Consider the following 20,656-nt stretch of genomic DNA (forward strand, 5'->3'; position numbering starts at 1 on the left):
TCGCCATGATCACATCCTTAGCTGAGACCATGGTCTATTAGAATCGCTTCTAAACAGACTTTGGTCTTCCAGCTATGTCCCTCTCTGATGCAGGCTCAACACAATAGTGAAAACAATCTATCTTTACACTCCTGGCTGAGAACCCTTGTCAGATTTCCCATTATTCTGAGGACGGTGTCCAAGCTGGAACGTAGCTTGCCAGGGCCTTTGCAAGGCAGGTCTTATTCCTTCTCCAGCTTCATTTGCGCCGCTCTTAACTCTGTGCTTAGCACTCCAAGCTTTGCCTTCAGGGAATCTTAGAAGCTATTTCTTCTGCTCATAGCGCTCTACTCTCCTGCCCTCCATCTGAGTAATTCTTCCCTTCAAATGCTGACTTAGATATCTCAGTATCTGACTTCCAATTGATATTCAGAAAACATCTACTGATGAACCATCTGAAGGCTCTTCTGACCCACCAAGATGCCTTTCCCAGGTGCCCCTATGACACGAGGCAAGGCTACTTTTGTACTAAAGCCCGTACTATCCCTGTTGTAGATGTAGATCTCTGTATTTTAATTGTTGCTTTTTCTGTTACCCTCACTAGAGGCGGCAGCAGTCAGGTTTGTAACATCACCAGCACTTGACGAGGCGCTCAGCACGTAAGGGCTCAAAATATATTTGATAATTAAACAAACGAGTGATAAACAAGTAACTTCCTGAAAGCAGGAACCTCATGTGCATGTTCTACTACGTCTAGCATAAAAATAGACACATACGATGTCTCTATCTCTAAAACAAAAATAGAGAATTAACAGGCATTGTACTCAATCAAACACTCTATGATGTGTGCTGAAACTGCTACAGGCCCTCATCATTGCTTTTCATAACAACTCTATAAAATTTGTGAGATGCTGTAAACCCAATTTGATTTAATTTAAACTCCAGAGGAGTTGCCAGGTGACTGAAACATCAAACAAGAGCATCCTAAAAACATCCATGCCTGGGAGACCCAGGAAAAGAACACAGCTTAACGGGAAGGAAAAAGAAAGCGTTTGTGTAGCAGAAGTATTCTGGAACATGTATCTTTCATCTTTAACTCCTTATGCAAGGATAGTGACCCCGGTTCAGCTGAAGTTTAGGAGAGCATTGCCTGAGCGCTGGCTAAAACTCTGACCGCCCCAGTAGAAACCCGGTAACCCAGCTCGGCGTTTGGGCTGTCTCTCCTTAGTCATTACGAAGACAGCTGTGCTGGGGCTGAGCATCGGCAGCGGAGCTGGGGCACCAGGACGTTGGTCTGCGTCTGTAAATGGTTCCCTTTCATTTCCCACAGCCCAGTTGATCCTCACGTCCCCCATTCCAATCAGAGACTAAAATCTGTTACTTAGAGCCCTTGTCAGAATGGCTTTTCCTCCAAGAGGGGGAAAGATAGATTTCACTGAAGGCTGGGCAGTTGCTGTCAATTGCTGGCGTGGTGACTCCTGGCCTTGTGATAGGGGGAGGGCAGATTTCTGAGAGTTTCCACTTGTCTCCGACTGAGTCATCATCCATTTTTCCATGGCCATCCAGCTCCTACATCTGTGTACATCACATTGGGCAGGGGAGGAACTGTACCAGCGGAGACCAAAAAGCCTCTGCTGGCAGTCACGTATCTGATGTCCTGGACAGCTAAATCTATTTACAGATTCTGTTTACCCACACAGAGCTCACACCAGCACACTATGGACACCATGAATTGACTTGCATGTACCTTGAAGAGCCACCTGTGTGCAAGTGACACACAGCAGACACTGTCAACTAAGAGCATCACTACGACCAACTTTAAAAACCTGAGCTCTCCTCTCCGATGCCAACTTCACGAACACCAGAATGTTCTTGCTTGCAGCCAGATCTGCACTTCCTGGATTTTAGTGACCAGCTGTCACAAGTCAATTTAATCTTGCTTATAAAAAGGCTCCAACATTTAGTTCTGTGCCACCTGCCAGTAGGTATGAAAAACCTAGACCGTCTGCCTCGTTCTTCTTTATAACTTAATATAGCTATTCTGGGAAGTGTGTTATCCGCCAGCATTTCCTGTGAGTTAGAGGTCCAAATAGCCTATTAGTAATGTTTCAAATAGAGGTGCTGAGACAAAAAAGTTAGAACCTGGTCCTTTGTAAAGCGCAACAGGGAGGCAGGCCAGGCTCGCTGCTTTGCGGGTCAGCGTTTCGGCTACTTTTGCACCACAGGAGGATTTATCATGCGGTAAATGAAGTTTAGCTTTGGACCTTTCCAAGGCTGTGAGGAGGACCCTAGCATTATGTTCATGTGGTCCGATGCTTTGGTATAATTTGCGCAAATAAGATACTATTTATTCATTTTTATTAATTACGATATTTTCCTTAACGAGGCCCCCTGGTCCTCCCATTCCTCCCAAAGATCCTAAGTATTAGGCATTACAAAACTTGAATCAGCCCCTGGCTTTACCTTTTACCTTGGATTGACACTCGCTACGCAAATGCTTTTAGAAGATGTGTTAGTGCAAATATTGGAGCTTTGTAAATATCTTTTCTTTTAAAGGCGATAAATTATACAATGCCTCTCACGTGCTTTTTCTGCCTTTGCAGCTCTTTGACTTTCTTTTTCACATAATTTCTGGTTCGTACCTCACCACACTAACATATAGCACTGTGCCTTTGAGACTGAGTTATGACCCTGGAATCAGACAGCCGAGTCCACTTCCCATCTTTCCCATTTACTTGCTGTGGCCAGTGGGTAAGTAACCCAACAACTAAGCAGAGCTAACTGACGTGGCTGAATACCTCTAAGCCCCTGGCATTGTGCTAAGTGCTTGCTTTTCTTTTTGCATATTTCACACATTATTTTATAAAAACTTTCCAATAGCCCCATGTGATTGGCACTAATGACAACAGATAAAGCATTTGAATATTGAAGGACTAAGAATCCCAGCTAGTGCAAGGTGCAGCAGGGATTCAGAGCAGGGGCCTCTAGAACTCTGCTCTTCCCAACCCGGAGGGCATTCTGCTTCCTTTTCTGTAAAACAGGAACAGATGGGGATTGAATGAGATAAAGCACGTCAGCCCTGAGGGTAGTATCTGACACAGGGTGCTTAATACATTTTGGTTTCAATTATTATTATTTATATAATTACTATGGCTCCTGCTACTGAGATGACTGATTCCTTCTGTAAACATTAATTCAGGGTATATTTTATGGATAGTGCCATGAGAGGTGTCTTGGGGAATTAGACAAAAAAGATAACACATATTTCTAATCTCGAAGAACATACAACATGTTGAGTAGAAAAGCTGAAACATTTAAACATGTGTAGAATAACTACAGACCATAAGCAGGGTAACTCACCCTGTATGGAATCAGGGTACTATGGAAAAGCTGAGTGAGAACACTCTGCAGCGTCTTCCCTGACCATGAGGCATTTGCACCGAGCAGTCAGAGGACAGCCTCGACCGCCGCAGGTAGGCGAAGAAAGAGTCCAACACTTATCAAGGTCCATCCTGGAACTGTAATAGATGCTTTGCATACGTCATTTCCCCTCATCCTTCTCATGGCCCTCAGAGGGTGGTATAATTGTGTGTTATTTGCAGACATAACAAGTATGGCTGAGAGCACTAAAGTAACTTGCTCCCAGGAAGTGACAGGTAAGAGTCTTTCTAGGATATTGCTCTATCTGAGATCAGAACAGAACAAACTGGTTCATATAAAGATTAGAGTAGGGTGCTGGCCCCATGTGCCAGAGGTGGCGGGTTCAAACCCAGCCCCGGCCAAAAACTGCAAAAAATAAATAAATACATGAATAAATAAAGACTAGGATCATGGTTCTCTGCCATGATGTTAATACATATACTTTAATGTTGCTACTCAAAGTGTGGTCCGTGGACCAGGAGCTTCAGTATCACAAGAAGGCTTGTTAGAAATCTCAGATCTCCCTCAGACTTACTAAACCAGAATCTGCATTTTAACAAGATCCTCAGATGATTTTTCACCCACAGTAAGGTTTGCGAAGCACTTCAGAGCTCACAGTGGACAGAAAATCTGAAATATGGGGTGAAAATTATGCAAGCATCCTCCTTTCTGTCAGTTTTCTATTGGAAAATCTTTGCCTAAACTGGACTAGCAGTAGCAGTGCTGCAGATTGGGCTGACCATTTTGTTTGCAAATTGTGTCCAATCCACCGATATATTCATATAATAATTAAACAATTTAACTATAATAAAATGGTTTATACTTACTCTTCAAAATGATATTTATATCCAGAACTCTATACTAGAAACTCTAACAACTGAAATGTAAAATGACAAGTAACCTAATTAGAAAATGGATGAAGGATCTAAATAGATAATTTCTCCAGATTTACAAATAGCCAGTAAGCTTGTTTAAAAAAAAAAAAAGGTCAACACCACTAAGGAAATGCAAATCAACACCATTTAGTCACTAAGGAAATGCAAATCCAAACCACAATGAGATATTACTTCACACCCACCAGGGTCTCTATAATAGTATATTATGAACAATAACAAATGTTGGAAAGGATGTGCAGAAACTGCAACCCTCATACCTTGGTTTGGGGAGTGTAAAATGGTACAGCCACTTTGCAAAATGATCTGGCCATTCCTCAAAGAGATTAACATAAAGGTATCAAAGGACCCAGAAGTTTCACTCCTAGGTATTCACTCAAGAGACCTGAAAACATGTCCACGAAAACATTTATATATATGTAATAACAACATTATTCGTAGTAGCCAAAAAGTGGACACAACCCAATGCCCATCACCTGGTAGGGACAAACAAAATATGTCTAAAATGCCCAGAATGGGCAAATTTATAGAGACAGAAAGCAGGTTAGTGGTTACCAGGAGTTGGGGAAGGGGTGACTATTAATAGATAAGGGACTTTCTCTTTAACTGATAAAAATATTCAGGAATTAGTGGTGATGTTACAGTTTTTTGAATACACTGAAACCCACTGAATTGTACATTTAAAAAGTAAAATAATTCAAATAAATAGGGTATTTATATAAAATTGAATGGAATACAGTGGATACAACTTTGAGCTTTGAGTCAGTGCCAGTAGCCCAGTGATTACCACATCAGCCACATACACCAAGGCTGATGGGTTCAAACCCAGCCCCAGCCTGCTAAGCAACAATGACAACTGCTACAAAAAACAGTTGGGTATTGTGGTGGGCACCTGTATCCCAGCTACTTGGGAGACTGAGACAAGAGAATTGCTTAAGCCCAAGGGTTGGTTTGAGGTTGCTGTGAGCTGTGATGCCATGGCACTCTACCGAGGGCGACATACTAAGACTCTGTCTCAAAAAAAAAAAAAAAAGTTTGAGCTTTGAGATCGATAGTCCTGCTTCAGCAGGAAACTTAGCCAAGTTCTTTTAAGCTCAGTTTACTTCCTGTGTAAAATGAGGATCATAAAATACCTACCATAGGGATTGCTGAGAGCCTTAAATGATACAATAGCATGAATTGATGCATTCTACTAATTGATGCATTCTTCTCCCCCCCCCAACAGTACCATTTTAGCTGTGTACAAGGTCATCAGTATAAGGACCACACTTGGTATGTAGCACCTCCTCTAGCTGGGTGTGGCCATGACTATGGTGTCCGGGACACCTTTGCTGTGCCCTGATTAGCTGGACTCCTTCCATTTCTCATTTACTTCCTGGAGCATGAACACCATGTCAGGGTGTCTTGGCAGAAACTGGAAAGGACAGGGTAAGATCAAGGTACCCTGACCCCCCGACAGCCTCCACCGCAGTTCAGGAAAGGTAGATGAGAGTGGGTGTGTGAAGCAGAGGCCACCATCCCAGCCCAGGGACACTGTTAACATGGGTCTGTCTTCACACATCTTGATTGATACCTGAACGTGTGATATTATAAGCTCTTGATAAATGTATTATTATTATCATTTATTGTACAAGACCATAGCAAACTCCGAGATCATGAAATACCAAATGGGTCTGGCCCTATCCTGAACCCACAAAGAAAGACAGGGCTCCAGTCTTTCAAGCATTCATCTACTCATTCCTACATTAATAAAAATCTGGACCTACTGGGAATTATCGCTGTTGAGCAAAAATGTTTTCTTATGTGTTTTTCCAAAATACTCAATGGCCAGAGTTCAATGTGAAATAGATTTCTCCTTGTAACATTTTTTTTTTGAAAGCAGCCACAGGCCAATAGATCAACACAGAGGTTAGACAACCAACCGTGTTCCCATCTCTATGTTACAGGAGAGGCGTGCTTGAAAGAAGGACTTTCAGGCTGGGCACGATGGTTCATGGCCTGTAATCTTAGCACTTTGGGAGGACTCGGTGAGAGGATCGCTTGGGGCCAGGAGTTTAAGAGAAGCCTGGGTAGTAAAGTGAAACCCCTCCTCTACAAAAGGTAAAAACAATTGGTGGGACATGGTGGCGCACTCCTGCAGTCCTAGCATTGGGGACTAAGGCAGGAGAATTCTCTGAGCACGGGAGTTTGAGGCTGCAGTGAGCAATGTTCATGCCTGCACTCTAGCTGGGGCAGCAGAGTGAAACTCTGTCTCTAAAACATATACATACATACATAAACAAGGGACACTCAGACTCTCGAAAGCCACCATGGAAATCAAGAGGCCAGATTTCCATACAATTCTTGAGCTCATTCTTTCCCAAGTAGAATGAATCCCTAATACGGCCCCTGGCTGATGGGATTTCCTCTTTGGAGTTCTGTTCTTAGGAGACTTAGTTTGGAAAACTAATTGGGATGGATATATATATATTTTTTTTTCTTAAGGAGAGAAACTGACTGCTTTCTCTGGGAATGTAAAAGAAAAACTGAAATTTTGACTTTTTCTTCTCCTTTTTTTAAAAATATGTAAGGCAATTGGCTTGCCCCAGTGACGGAAAAGGGACCAGAAAGCCTTTTTGTACATTGAAGCAATAAATCATTTAGACATCCCAGCACTTAAAAAATTCTCTAGAACTCCCATGTAAGCCTTACTTGAGGCCCCAAACTTGCCGATAGTGAAGCATCAGATTACATGACTCACTAAATTGCTTGTTCTTTTAGATGATATTTAAAATAGCCTTTTTCTATTTGTAAGCTTGCTAGAGAGGCTAGAGTATCATGACTATAAAATAAAAATAGGAGCTAAAAGGCTTGAGAGAATGCCCCGAGATTGATGCAGGCTATGATGGTGGTGTGTGATCATTTACTAAACTCATGAGGAGTCTGGTTAGAGGGACAAATGACATAACACCCCAATTATTACTGCAAACCAAGACTGCCACTGTTCTCTGCACAACCCATCAGTCTGAAGACTGGGAGGTAAAAAGCTTAAGTTAGAAATAAGTTAACCCAAGGCCAATTAGCAATTAATAGATGACTCTATGCTTCATGTATGCACAGATGGGGTAATATGTCTATGTCTTTTTGAGGAAACAGAAAATGTAGGGGTCTCTACTCCCAGAAATATGAATGATTAGAGTTCAAGTAACCAGACTCTATAAGAAAGACAGGGCTGTGTGGTGTTGGGAGCTTGGAATCTGCGGTCAGAGCTGTGCTCCTGCTTGACCACGAGCCTGCTGGGTACCCCCAGCTATCTCAGTCTCCTTCCCAGCAACACTGGACTGCTGTCAGTACCTAGAATATGGGGCTGCCATCCAGGACTTCTAAAGACTTTTGATGTGTTCAAGTTTTTTTCACATATTCATTCTATGGTTTAAGGCAACCAGCTGCTGTATTTCTTTCCTTTTTTCTCTTTACATTTCTTTTGCCTAGGTTATTATTTGCAATTCGATGTGAACTATACCATGATAATTTCTTATATACTTCCTTGGATTAAACCATATACTTCCCCCCCCCCTTAAGAAAACTGGAATGAAAAAAATAGGGTAGGAATAGATCTAAAGCTCTCTTGGGTTTTGCAAAGCCAGAGTTCAGCCAGGCTCTAACTAGAGAGCTGAGAGCCACCTGACTCTAATCGTGACAAGATTAGATTATCAGGTCACTTTCTGATAGCTTTTAAATGTGCATACTTGTCCACTTAAACAAGATCTTTTTTGTCAAATGGTTATAGTAAGGTCTGATTAAAAATGGATCAGATGGAATAAATGGCTCTGTGAGCAGGGATTTTAAAGCATCAAACCTATGTTAAAAAACACTATTTTGCTACAGCAACCTTCTATACTTTTAGTTTTACTACAAAATTTGAGAGGAAATTGAATTAGATTCCCATGGGTGGTATGGAAAATTGGGGAAAATAGCTTTCTTCTAATTCTCCTTTTTCGGAGAAATAAAATAATTTCCAATAGAGAAGAGTGCGCCGAGCAGAGCCTTTGTTTTTTCCCCTTATTTGGTGGCCTACTTTTGTTAACAAGCCTTGGAAAAGTTGAAGTTTTAAAGAAAAAAAAACCTACAGAAAGAGGGAGAGAGAAGAAAAAGAAAAGATTTCGCGTCCACCGAAGTGGTTTGGTCTTACTTGTCATGACCAATGACTCAACCTGTGTCACTAAAGATTAGAAGCAAAGATTCTAAATAAAATGACATTAAAAACAAAGAACTTTGAAAATGGAAATGAACAACAATGATTCTGAAATGATTCAAGAGACAGAACGTGGCCAAGAATAAACAGACTGTGGCCAGGGGATGTACCAAAGTCATCCTGTGCATGGTCAAGGCATGTGGGTTTTCTGTCTGTCTGGTTAAATATTCAGAGGTGGGTCTGCACCAAATGTGCACCAACTTTTTAATGAAAAGGGAGATTTAAAATAATTTAATGTGGGTCAAAATCTCATTTTAGAGTCAGATGATGTATAATCAAGAAACCGAGGTTTGCACAGGATAGGCTGGCTTTCTTTCTCTGAAAAGTGAAAGACTTGGTCCATGCTTGAAATATGTCCCAGATTGGCTGTTGATCAAACCCCTGGCCTGGAAATATCTAAACTGTATTGAGTTCACATGTATGAACTTGGTATGCCCAATCCCATCTTCCTCTTTTGGTAATAATCCTTTGGGACTGTCCCTTCTCATTCTCAGGCTGAGGTTTAGGTAAGTAATTCCAACTTCCAGATCCCAGGCGGAGCAGAGAAGCCACACTCAGTTCATCAAACCATCTGTCTTTCTGGCACAATGATTGCTTCATGGATGGGAACAGCTCTGGATCCCTGTGAAAACTGGCTGTGGGGCCTCGGCTGAGATTATGGGAGAGAGAAGTCCTTTTTCGTACACTGTTGCTAACTGGTAAAACACAAACCTGGAACTGCTCCTGGCCATCTTAGCTGCCACATGGAAAATTCTGGCTTAGAAAGAAGCCAACGCAGACAGGAGAGCAAAGGTCTTTCTCAAGGTCCAAGGTCCCGGGGATGTTGTCCTGATGCCCTGGTGTAACCTGTGCTCCATCCAGCCCATCTAGCTCTGCTCCAGATTCTGACATTGTCCTGATGACCCGGTGTACCCCGTGCAGCAGCCCATCGAGCTGTACCCCTGATGCTGAGTTATGTGAGTCAAAATAGTTTCTGCTTGGTTTAAACTAGTTTGAATTGTTTTTCTATCACTTTCAACTGAAAGATCATGACCAACACACCCGGCTGCAGCCCAGAATATCCCATGTTACTTCTCTGTCTCCCAGGCTGATTGAGTTAGACTGGCTGCGTGACCCAAAAGTAATTATTTCACGGATTTAACAGCAGTCTGAAACTTACGACCCGGCCTGAAAAGACCAGCTGGGCAAACCAGATTTTTCAGCCAAGCATTTAGCATCAGGAAATGGAGAAACATTATCACAAGGAGGGGGACTTAGAATATGTTTAATTACAAGGCACATTCTAGTTCTAATCTTAAGCCATGCTTACAAATTTTTTTGTTGTTGTTAAAGTAAACTGAATTTTTTACTATTATTATTTTTTAGTTAAGCTGAAAGATACTGTATTTTAGTTAGAAAGATCTGAATTTGAACCTTCTCCCCATCACATTGAAACTGTTTGACAAAGGCCAGTGACTTCGCTTCTCTGAATCTAGTTCCTCATCTGTAAAATAGCGATAATAACAAGCCATGTATTTGGTTGTCTTGTGACTTTTGAAGCAGATAGCATGTCAGACATCACCACGAGCAGCTCACAGATCGGCTCTTGACAAGTTTTAGTTCTCACCTGAAATCCTAATCAAATATTTGTTAATCGCTCATTAGATGTGCTGACAACATGGAAGAGACTGTGGTTGAGATTTTGCCATTTCTGAGCATGTGAACCCTCCCTAAACAAGCAGAACAAAACCAATTCTTCAACACCTCTTATTTCAGCCCGTCCTCCACAGTCATTAGATTTTCTCATTTTTGTTTTATATTTAACAGAAAAATGAGAAAAGCCTTTGGTGCACATCGAGGCTCTGTGGGGTAGAGGAAAGGGGACAGGGCTGTGAGCTCTCGGGGGACAAGAAGCCGCCCTCAGTCACAGAATTTAAGGAGGTTTATTGTGAGGAAAATTTCAGGACCAGGACCCGGAGCCACACCCAAGGAGCCTTGAGCAATGGACGCTCAGTGGTGGGGTCACAGTTTGGTTTTATACATTTTAGGGAAACAGAAATTACAGGTGAGGTCAGAAATCAGCACAGAGGTTTGGCCCATCTGGAAGTGGGGACGCTGACAGGTGAGAGGTGGGTTTGAAGATTCTGTAGTTGACAATTGGTTGAAAGAGTTAGGCTTTGTCTAAAAGACCAGGACTGGGTGAAAAAGAATGCTTAAGAGAAAGGGTCTGTTAATTAGAGACAAAGTACCCACCAGACTCAGGTTTGTTCTGCATATTGAGCACCTGCAGGGAAGTCTTGCATAGCCTTGGGGCTGTTAGTGAGTCACAGAGGATGTCTCTAAAAAGGGGAGGGGCAGGATGAGGTAGGGCGATCTCTTTTCTCATGGCCAGCAGCTCAGGGTGAGGGATCCTCTTGGCCAAGAGGGGGTCCCGTCAGTCAGCTGGTCAGGGGAGCCTTGAGATTTTGTTTCAGCCCACAGCTCCATGAAGGCAGGAGATCGGCAGAGGATGGGTGGGACCACGTCCCCTGTTCTTAAAGGGTGTCCCCTGTTCTTAAAGGGTCTCTCCTGGTGTCTGGAGTGCAGTAGGCACCTAATAAATGCTTGCAGAGAGAATTATCTCATCCCACCCCCTCACGGCGGAAATGTGGAGACCAGGATCAGAGAAGTAATAGTAACAACAACGGCAATAACAATAATAAATGAGCCCACATCTCTGAGCTTAGATTTTGTTTCAACATGCTTTGGAGAGTAAGAGCACTTTCTCCTGTTTTATTTCACCTACACAGCAATTTTGGGAGAGAGAAGCAGGTTATCACTCTTCCTATTTCACAGAGAAAGAAAAAAGTTTAGCTTTAGAGAATTTACGTGTAATAGGGTAGAAAACCAAACTTGTTCTAATATAGAAGGACAATGGCTGTGGCCCTTTTCACATCCCTCCCGGCCCTCTCTCCCTAAATCCCATTATCAATACTTTAAACAAAGTAAGGCAGCTTAATTTTCTTCAAGTATTGAAAAACTCAGATCATTCTGACCTGTTTTTAAGTTACCAAGGATTTCTTCTCTGGCTTTAACAGGTTATCAAAGTCATTTGACAGAAGGGACAGAGTTTTTGTGCATAAAAAGATAAAATGTGTGTAGCAAAAGCATCTCTGCCCTTCAACTTTCCTGCAGCGTCCCCTGAAGGTCCCTGTAGACACTTCCCCCACCGCCAGCTTCCTGATCTCTTGCTTCTAGCCTCAGCCTCCTTGGTGCCTGGACAGCAAGTTGAACCAAGCCAGAGGTGATTTACCTTCCCAGAAGCAACCCTGAAATACTGAGGAAGGGGTATTTAAGGATCAGTATTCCAGTTCCCTTGCCCCTCGGGAAGACAGTTCTGAAACCAGAGCCTTTATTGACTTTCCTTCCCCTTCTACTTATTCCTCATTCTCTTGCAGCCATTACTGGAATTATTTCCTGAATACACTCTTTATGCCCAAATCCTTGTCTGGGGGTGGGGGTGTCCCAGAACTAGGAAGACAGAAGGGAAGAAGCCAAAGAAGAATTAAAAGACGCAGGGTGGACCACAGAAGGACGGGTTTGATTGCTAGGAGATGATGGGTCAAGATCTCAGCCATCAATCACCACTCTTCCCAGGGGGAAGACGCTGGTAACACCCACCATCTGTGTCTGCTGATCCTTTGGTCAGCATGTGGGAGGGAGCTTTGTTCTTTAGCTAACAAGCCTTCCCTGACTGACTGACTGTCTCGCCCTAGGCTTCCTGCATCTCCCCCACCCCCAGACATCAGGAAAAATCCTTGTAGCTCCAGGAGCTAACTGACCATTCCTGAGAAGCCTCCAGAACTGGAGCAGTGTTAGGGAAATATCCTCATTATATACACAGTGTGTCCAAGTGTACTAGGATTCAAACTTGTACCCAGGTCTTCTGTCCCTCAACTCCAAGGGCTTCCATTTGAATTCTGGCACTACCACTTGCTGGCCATGTGACCTTGGGCAGGTTACTTAACTTTTAGGTACCTCAGTTTCCTCATCTGTAAAATTGGATAATAATAGTATCTATCGCCTAAGGGAGTTAAGAAGAACAAGACATTATTACCCTGGAAGCATTAAAACCAGTGCCTGGCATACACAGTAAGCATTTACTAGCATCACCAGAGATTATCATCATCATCTTCATTATTCTTGCTCTATTTTTGGTGTGAGAAGAAAGGCTGATTGGGTTACTAGAGGAAGCCAAGACTTCCCAATTCTTGACTTACAGAGCTCTGTGTAACAACAGTGCAAAGTTATCACATGAAATGTTTCTGAGTACACCTGGCTTAAGGTATGACCAGTAAGACTGATATTTTTCTTTCTCATAAATTGTGAAGTTTCTACACGATTTTAAACTTTCAGATGCTCAAACGAAATCTGAAGGATGCTGTGGATCCCTGATTTGCAGAGGAGGGATTTATCATCTGCAGCTAAGGTGGAAGGTTCTGGACCATCTGTGGTCTTTAGGATTCTATAGACGGCTGTAGAAACAAAATGACCTATGCTTTTTGTAATAAAAGCCACATGCTGGTGACAATAACTGCCACAGTGCAGTTCCAGACCTTGAGATTTCCCTTCATTTAAGGGCCTGCCCAAAGAGTCGCCCTGCAACAAAAGCAAATGGCAACGGCGTCTCCTGAAGGGCTGGAAATATCAAATGCAGAGTGTGGTGTAGCCTTTTAATCCACAGGGTAGCATAGTAAAGGTCAATTACCTCACTTAGAGGAATGAAAGGCATGTAGTAAAAGTCAAATAGATATGCCATTAGATAATGTATTTCAAGCATGGAAATGAGCCTCTTCTATTGCAGGGTTATATTTAATGCACTGGTAAACACAAGAGCTTTATGACAAAGAGTAAGATACGAGGTTGACAGTGAATCTGCCCGACAGAGTGCCCTCTGTTTCGCATGTGGGACGGCGCAGTCACCATTGATTGGTGTCAAGACCCTGCCAGAAAGCAGGCAGGCTGGCCCCAGACACTGGCAGACAGAGCCCGGGGAGCAGGTGCTTCTGCTGGTGGCTCTAGGGCCTTCAGTCCGTCAAGACACCCTCGGCTTCACCACACCAGTCTCTCTGTCTCTGGTCCATCCTGACCTGTGAACTTGGACCTTTAGCTTTTGTCCCTCCCTGACATTCTTCTCATGAGTCTCACAGTGGCTCTGTAGTCATCTCTGCTCTTAGCAACCTTATTCCCAACTTCTGTGCCTGTGACTCTTTACTCCAAGGTGGTGCCCCTGTCCTACAGACCCTGAATTTGAACCCTACTTGGGCTTAAGGTGTCTCCATTCTGGTTTCAGCATTTGTTGATTTCGAGTGTTTGACCCTCATTTTTGCATTTTGATCACTGACTTAGGAGGGCTCTTTCCCATAAAGCAATCATCTGGCTATGTCTCTGAATACATCTTCTCCCCTAAGGGCTGTGCCCTTAGTTTTTTGCCTCATCAGAAATATCCTGAAGGGTCACAGGCAGTACTGAGGGTGGTAGAAGGACCTGCCTCCACAGGTTCCCAGAGGTTGGGACCAAGAAATAATCCACAAAAGTTCACTCTAGGTAACACGTCAGCACCAGCTTAGAAATTCCCATGTCATAGAACTTAAAAGTCAGAGTGAAGCGTGATGGAAACACAGGATAATAACATAATTTGGGGCAAATGTGTCAATAAACTCTGTAGCAAAGAGAGGCTGGGGAGAAGAAGGGAACACAGCAGAGGGGGTAAGATTGTGGGCATCTTAGTAGGGTTTTCTGATTAGAATCCTTGGTCCTTTTAACAAGATATATAACCTTGGACCTTTTTTTTAGCTTCTTAATGCCTTAGATTCCCTACCTATAAAGAAGGAATACAGTAGCAATGTTATTATAGGGATGTTTTCATGATTAAATGAGTTAACAAGAATAAGTGCTTAGAAGAGTTTCTAGCACGCTATAAAGACTGGAAAATGGTAGCTATAACTATTGTTACTATTTTCTATGCTAGGAGCAACTGATTAATGATTAAATGTCCTGTATAGTCATCTATTCTCTGTCTTCTTGTCTTCAAATGGAAAAAAAAATGTAAACAGAAGGAAAAAGGAGGTTGAAAACAAGAACTTAAAATACAGGGCAAACAGTGGAATACCAAGAAGACTGCCATTATGAGCTGATCTGAGGTCTACCATGGTGAACTTCCCATTCACTTCCTCTTGGGGTAGCTAAAAATCCTGCTTATCATCAGTCATCAGTCAAGTGATCAATCCATGACCTGAAGGCACTGAAGTGGGTTACATTGCAGAGAGTGATCCCTTTGGGGCTCAGAATCAAAAGATATGTCAGCACCTTTGGCTGACCGGTAATACTAATACACAGCATGCCTTTCTTATCCAGTAAAGGCCAATGAATCTACATTTACAAATGCCTGGTCAATGGTATTCTGTACATCATATTAGAAGTCCCTGGAAAGCATGTTCATTAAGGACAAGGATTCCAAGCAGGATTGTTGGTGTACACCTATAGTCCCAGCTACTTGAGAGGCTGAGGTGCCTCTTGATCCTAGGAGCTCATGCCCAGCCTGGGCAACATAGTGAGACCCTATCTCTAAGCAAATAAACAAACAAAAAACAAAATAAAGATTTCACTTTATTTTTTATAGTAGACTTCCACCCAAGTTGGAGTAACAGGGTGTATGTTTACCCTCCCACCACAAATAACAACAACAATTCAAAAATCCAGGATAAAATATATAAAATGTTTTCAAGACATCTGGCAAGGCAGGGTAGTTACCCCTGAGAGTCAGAGGAGACATGAGGTGAGTTCAGCGGATGCCTCAGCTTGCTGCCGTGGAGAGTTTCCTGGTCACAGTGCAGATAGGAAGGACCCAGCATTCCAAATCTGAAAATCCAAAATCTGAAATGCTCCAAAATCTGAAATTTTTTGAGCACGACATGATACTCAAAGGAAATGCTCATTGGACCATTTGAATTTTTAGATTAGGAATGTTGAAACAGTCAGTATATAAACTATTTTAACATCTGAAACAATCCAAACTGTGAAACACTTTTAGTCCAAAGCAGCTTGGATAAGGTATACTTACACTATGATTTTCTTGTCTTGTAAAGATTTTTGTCTTATTTCCATGCCAGGATATTAACTTGCTTTAAATAATGATTTAGAAAGTAGACCCTCCTTTCCAATTCTCTGGAAGAGTTTGTGTAGCATTAATATTTCTTTTTAAAACATTTTCTAGAATTCACAACAAAATGTATCTAGAATTGGGAGTTTTCTCTGTGGGAAGAGTTCTGATCAGAAATTCAGAACTATCCTTTGAGATATTTTACACAGACCAGGAGTAAGAAATGTTGAGAATGAACATCTCATCTTGCCCATAATGTTAAAGAGGAAGAATTCAGTCTTTGACCATTAGAGAAAATACTTCTCCTTTGCTTCTCCTTTTTTTTTTTCTCTGAGACAGAGTTTCACTATGTCACCCTTGGTAGAGTGCCGTGGCATCACAGTTCATAGCAACCTCAAACTCTTGGGCTTCAGCTCTTCTCTTGACTCAGTCTCCCACATAGCTGGGACTACAGGCATCTGCCACAGTGCTTGGCTATTTTTTTGTTGTAGTTGTCATTGTTGTTTAGCTGGCCCAGGCTGGGTTTGAACCCACCAGCCTGGGTGTACGTGGTTGGCTCTGTAACTACTGTGCTATAGGCACTGAGCTTGAAAATTCAATTTCTTTACTAGATATGAGACTATTCAAAGTTGATAGTTTGTATCATTCAAGGAATTTGTCTATTTCACCTAAGTTGTCAAATTTTTAGGCATAAAGTTTTTCACAATATTCTATAAACAGTCTTTTACCAGTTGTAGGATCTATACTATATAGACCACCGTCCCTTACAGATATACATGTAAAAATTCCAAGCAATACTTTTGCAAAACAAATTTAAAAAATACATAAAAAATGATGCATTTATCATAATGAAGTGAGATATGACCCAGGAATGCAGGTTTGTCTTAACATTCAGCAGAATTAAGTGTAATTCACCATATTAACAAACTAAAAAGGAAAACAATATGATCATCTCAATAGATATCAAAAAATCATTTGGCAAAATTTAACATCCATTTCTGATAACTTTCAGCAACCTAGGGCTAGAAGGAAGCTTCCTCAACATGATAAAGGGTATCTACATTTAGCATTTTATCTAATGGTAAGACTGAATGCGTCCTCTTTAAGAATATGAGCAAGATAAGATGTTAAGTCTCAACATTTCTGACTCCTGATCTGTGTAAAATATCTCAAAGGATAGGAAAGAAGTTACAAGAATTAATAAGTGAATTTAGCAAGGTTGCAAGATCAATGTATAAACATCAGTTGTCTCTCTAAACACTAGTAACAAGCAGTTGGAAATTGAAATAAAAGCCATTTTCTATTTAAAAATCATCTACATAGTGCAATAGCAACAGAAATAGAAAATACTTAGGATTGAGTCAGATGAAACGTGCAAGACCTATAAAGAAGTGAATATACAAAATTTCTAAGGGACTAAGAGAGGACTTAAATAGCTGTGCCTTGTTCATGGGTCAGAAGACTCAATATGGCTAAGATGTTACTTCCCCCCAAACTTATAAACGAATTCAATGTAATAGTCCAAAACTCTTACTTCTCCCCCCAAATACACAATACTCAGGAGAATTTTTTGTTTTTAAAGAAATCAGCAAGCTCATTCTAAAATTCACATGGACATGTAAAAAGCCTAGAAGAGTCAAATTATTTTGAAAAAGTACAAACCTAGATTTACCTGATTTCAAGACTTACAAAGCTACAGTAATTAAAACAGTGTGAAATTGATATAAAAATATATTGGGGAGTAGAGTATAGAGTTCAGAAATAGACCACACATAAATAACTGTTTTTTTTTTTTAATAAAAATCGCAAAAATGCAAAGTGGGAGGATGCTTGTCTTTTCAACAATTGATGCTAGAACAATTAAATGTTCATATGAAAAATAAACTTCCTTCTATACCTGGCACAGTTTACAAAAATTAACAATGAACACAGGCCTAAGTATGAAACCTCAAATCATACATTTTTAAGAAGAAAATATAGGGAAAAAATACTGGTGACTTTGGGTTAGAAAAGTTTCTTAAATACAGCACCAAGGATCTATAAAGAACAAATTGATAAAATTAAAAACTTCTACCCTTCAATAAGCAATGTTCAGAGCATTAGCAAAAGTTTTGAACTGACATTTTACCAAGAAAGATGTATGGCAATTAAGCCAATGAAATGTGTTCATTGTGGACTATGCATCCAACAGAGGATTATTATCCAGAATCTGCAAGGAATTCAAACAAATTAGCAAGGAAAAAACAAATAACCTCATTAAAAAGAGGGTAAAAGGTATGAACATATTTTTTTTCAAAAGAAGATAAACAAATGACAAAAATAAGAAAAAAAGCTGAATAACCCTAATTATTAGGGAAATGCAAATTAAAACCACACCTCACTTCTGCCAGAATGGCCATTATTAAAAAGTCAAAAACTAATAGATGTTGGCTCAGATGCAGTGAAAAGGGAATGCTTATACACTGTTGGTGGGAATATAAATTAGTACAACCTCTGTGGAAAGTAGTATGGCAATTTCTCAAAGAACTAAAAGTAGATCTACCATTTGATTCAGCAATCTCGCTGCTGGGTATCCACCCAAAGGAAAACAAGTCATTATATTAAAAAGACACCTGCATTCACATGTTTATCACAGCACAATTTCCAGTTGCAAAGATACGAAATTAACCTAAGTGCCTATCAATTGATGAGCATATAAAGAAACTATTACACACACTCACACACACACATACACACACACACACGCACTCGGCCATAAGAAGGGATGAAATAATGTCTTTAACAACAACTTGGATAGAACTATAGACCATTATTCTACGTGAAGTATCTCAGGAGTGGACAAATACCCTATGTTCTCACCTATCAGAAGGAGCTAAAAGATGAGTATATATGGTCATAAAGTGGTATAATGGACACCGCAGACTAAGAAGGAGGAAGGTAAGAAGGAAGTGAGGGATCAAAATTACCCATCAGGTACAATGTACACTATTTGGGTGACAGGTACACTAAAAGTCCAGATTTCAGCATTATATGATTTATCCACGCAAGAAGGAAAAAACAACAACAAAAAACTTGTAACTTTCTAAATCTATTGAAATAAGTTTTAAAAAAACCCAAAAGCAAACAAAAGAAATAAAAAAGAAAGATGTTGAATGACATTAGTCATTGGCAAAGTGCCAATTAAAATCCCAGTGAGATACCATTACATACCTAAAACACCTAAAATAAAACAGACTGACCATATCAAGTTGGTTGAAAGAGGAGGAACTCGAACTCGTGGAGGAACTAGAACTCTCATACATTGTGAGTGGAAATGTAATATAACTACTTTGAAGAACAGTTTGATAATTTCTTAAAAAGTTAAATATATGCTTAACATATGACTCAAATGTTCTACTTCTAGTATTTACCCAAGAGCAAACATGCCCACACAAAGACTTGTACATGAATGCTCATAACAGCATTATTTGTAAAAGCCAAAAACTGGACACAACCCAAGTGTCCATCAACAGCTGACGGGATAAACCATGGAATAAACCAGCAATAAAGTAGAATGTAACATGACACGAATGATACTCTAATCATGTTGGATGGAAGAAGCAATAAAAATGCATCCATGGAATTGGACTCTTGATGTTATTTTAAAAAAGAGAATCCTACCATGTAATTCTATTAATATAAAACTCTAGAAAATGCAAAGTAATCTGTAGAAATGGAGAATTGATCAGGGCATGAAGAAACTTCTGAGCATAAAGGATATGTTCACTGCTTAGCTTATAGTGATGGTTTCACTGATGTATACATAAGTCAAAACTTATCAAATTGTGTACTTCAAGTACACATAGTTTGTCATATGTCAGTGACACTTCAATAACACTGTTTACAAAAAAGAAAAGTCAAGGTCTCTGGTGTTAGGCTGCCTGGAATTGAATTCTCACTCTATTACTTATTACCTGTCCTATTACAGGAACTCCTTAACCTCCAGCCTCAGTTTCCTTATTTGTCAACCTGGGATAATAATAATGCAAGTCTTGCATTCTGAAGGGTAAGTGGAGTGATGCATGGAAAGGACTCAGGTGAATGCTGCCATATAGGAAGTTCTCAGTGAGGGATCACGGTTAGGGTATGACTTCTACGGTAGCCGTAAAGGAGGCAGTGAATCACAGAAGACTTACAAGTCTAGAGTGCAGCTCCTGGCTAGCACTTTATGTACTGGAGGTAAGATTTTAGATAAGTTACTTAACTTCTTTCAGTCTCAGTTTCCCTATCTGTAAAGTGAGGATAGGGACAGTATTTACCACCAAGTATTATTATGAAAGTAGGTGACATGAGAAACTTGTGCTAAGCAATTCTACCTCCCACCCCCTTTTTAGGTAAAGAAAATAAACATAGTATTTTTGCACACCTGAGATTCATCTCTGTTGCACCCATTGAGGTGATGTGGGGGAGAGGGAACAGGGCAGGAGGGGGAGATAGAATGAAGATGGGACTCAAAGGATATTGGGACCGGAGGAAATGAGGACATGGGAACATTCTTCAAGAACCTTGAAAATAATGGGAGATATGAAGATGGAATAAGGTTTTTCTAGTGCAAGTTGGATGTTTCCATCATTGTTATTTAAAGATGTTTAGCATAGGGTAACTTCAGTAGGCTGGGGACTAGGGGAAAATTTATGGCTCATATAAATGAATATATTGGTAATATATAATTTTTATATATATTATATATTTAATATATAAATGAATATATTGGTAATATATACTTTAAATATATTGGTAGTATATACTTTTAAATTCTGTAGTAAACTTGCCTGTTTTACACATGAGAAAAAAATTACCAGGCTTGGTCATAATGCAACCGGGACACACATGCACAAAAGCATTCTAGGATCTAAGAATCACACAGGAAAAGGTTGCCTTGAGGTTGTATTTTATCACAATTATAAATGAAGATTGTCAGGCTATAATAATAGTCATTTATTCTACAATTATTTACTAGATATCTGATAT

At 40.5% G+C, this 20,656-nt stretch overlaps 1 protein-coding gene and 1 long non-coding RNA gene across 5 annotated transcripts in view; one reads left to right on the forward strand and one right to left on the reverse strand.

Moving 5' to 3' along the window:
* Positions 1-2,827, forward strand: part of LOC111723288 — a 49,842-nt gene extending 47,015 nt beyond the window's left edge. Inside the window, exon 6 of the long non-coding RNA XR_002771863.1 lies at positions 1,680-2,827. This is a non-coding gene — a long non-coding RNA (uncharacterized LOC111723288). The remainder of the gene's footprint in view (positions 1-1,679) is intronic.
* NTNG1 (netrin G1) overlaps positions 1-20,656 on the reverse strand; it is a 334,904-nt gene that overhangs the window by 94,617 nt on the left and 219,631 nt on the right. The window lies entirely within an intron of this gene.

This window comes from Otolemur garnettii, unplaced genomic scaffold (assembly GCF_000181295.1).
Source record: "Otolemur garnettii isolate 467f Iridium unplaced genomic scaffold, OtoGar3 scaffold00010, whole genome shotgun sequence".
Classification (NCBI taxonomy): domain Eukaryota; kingdom Metazoa; phylum Chordata; class Mammalia; order Primates; family Galagidae; genus Otolemur; species Otolemur garnettii.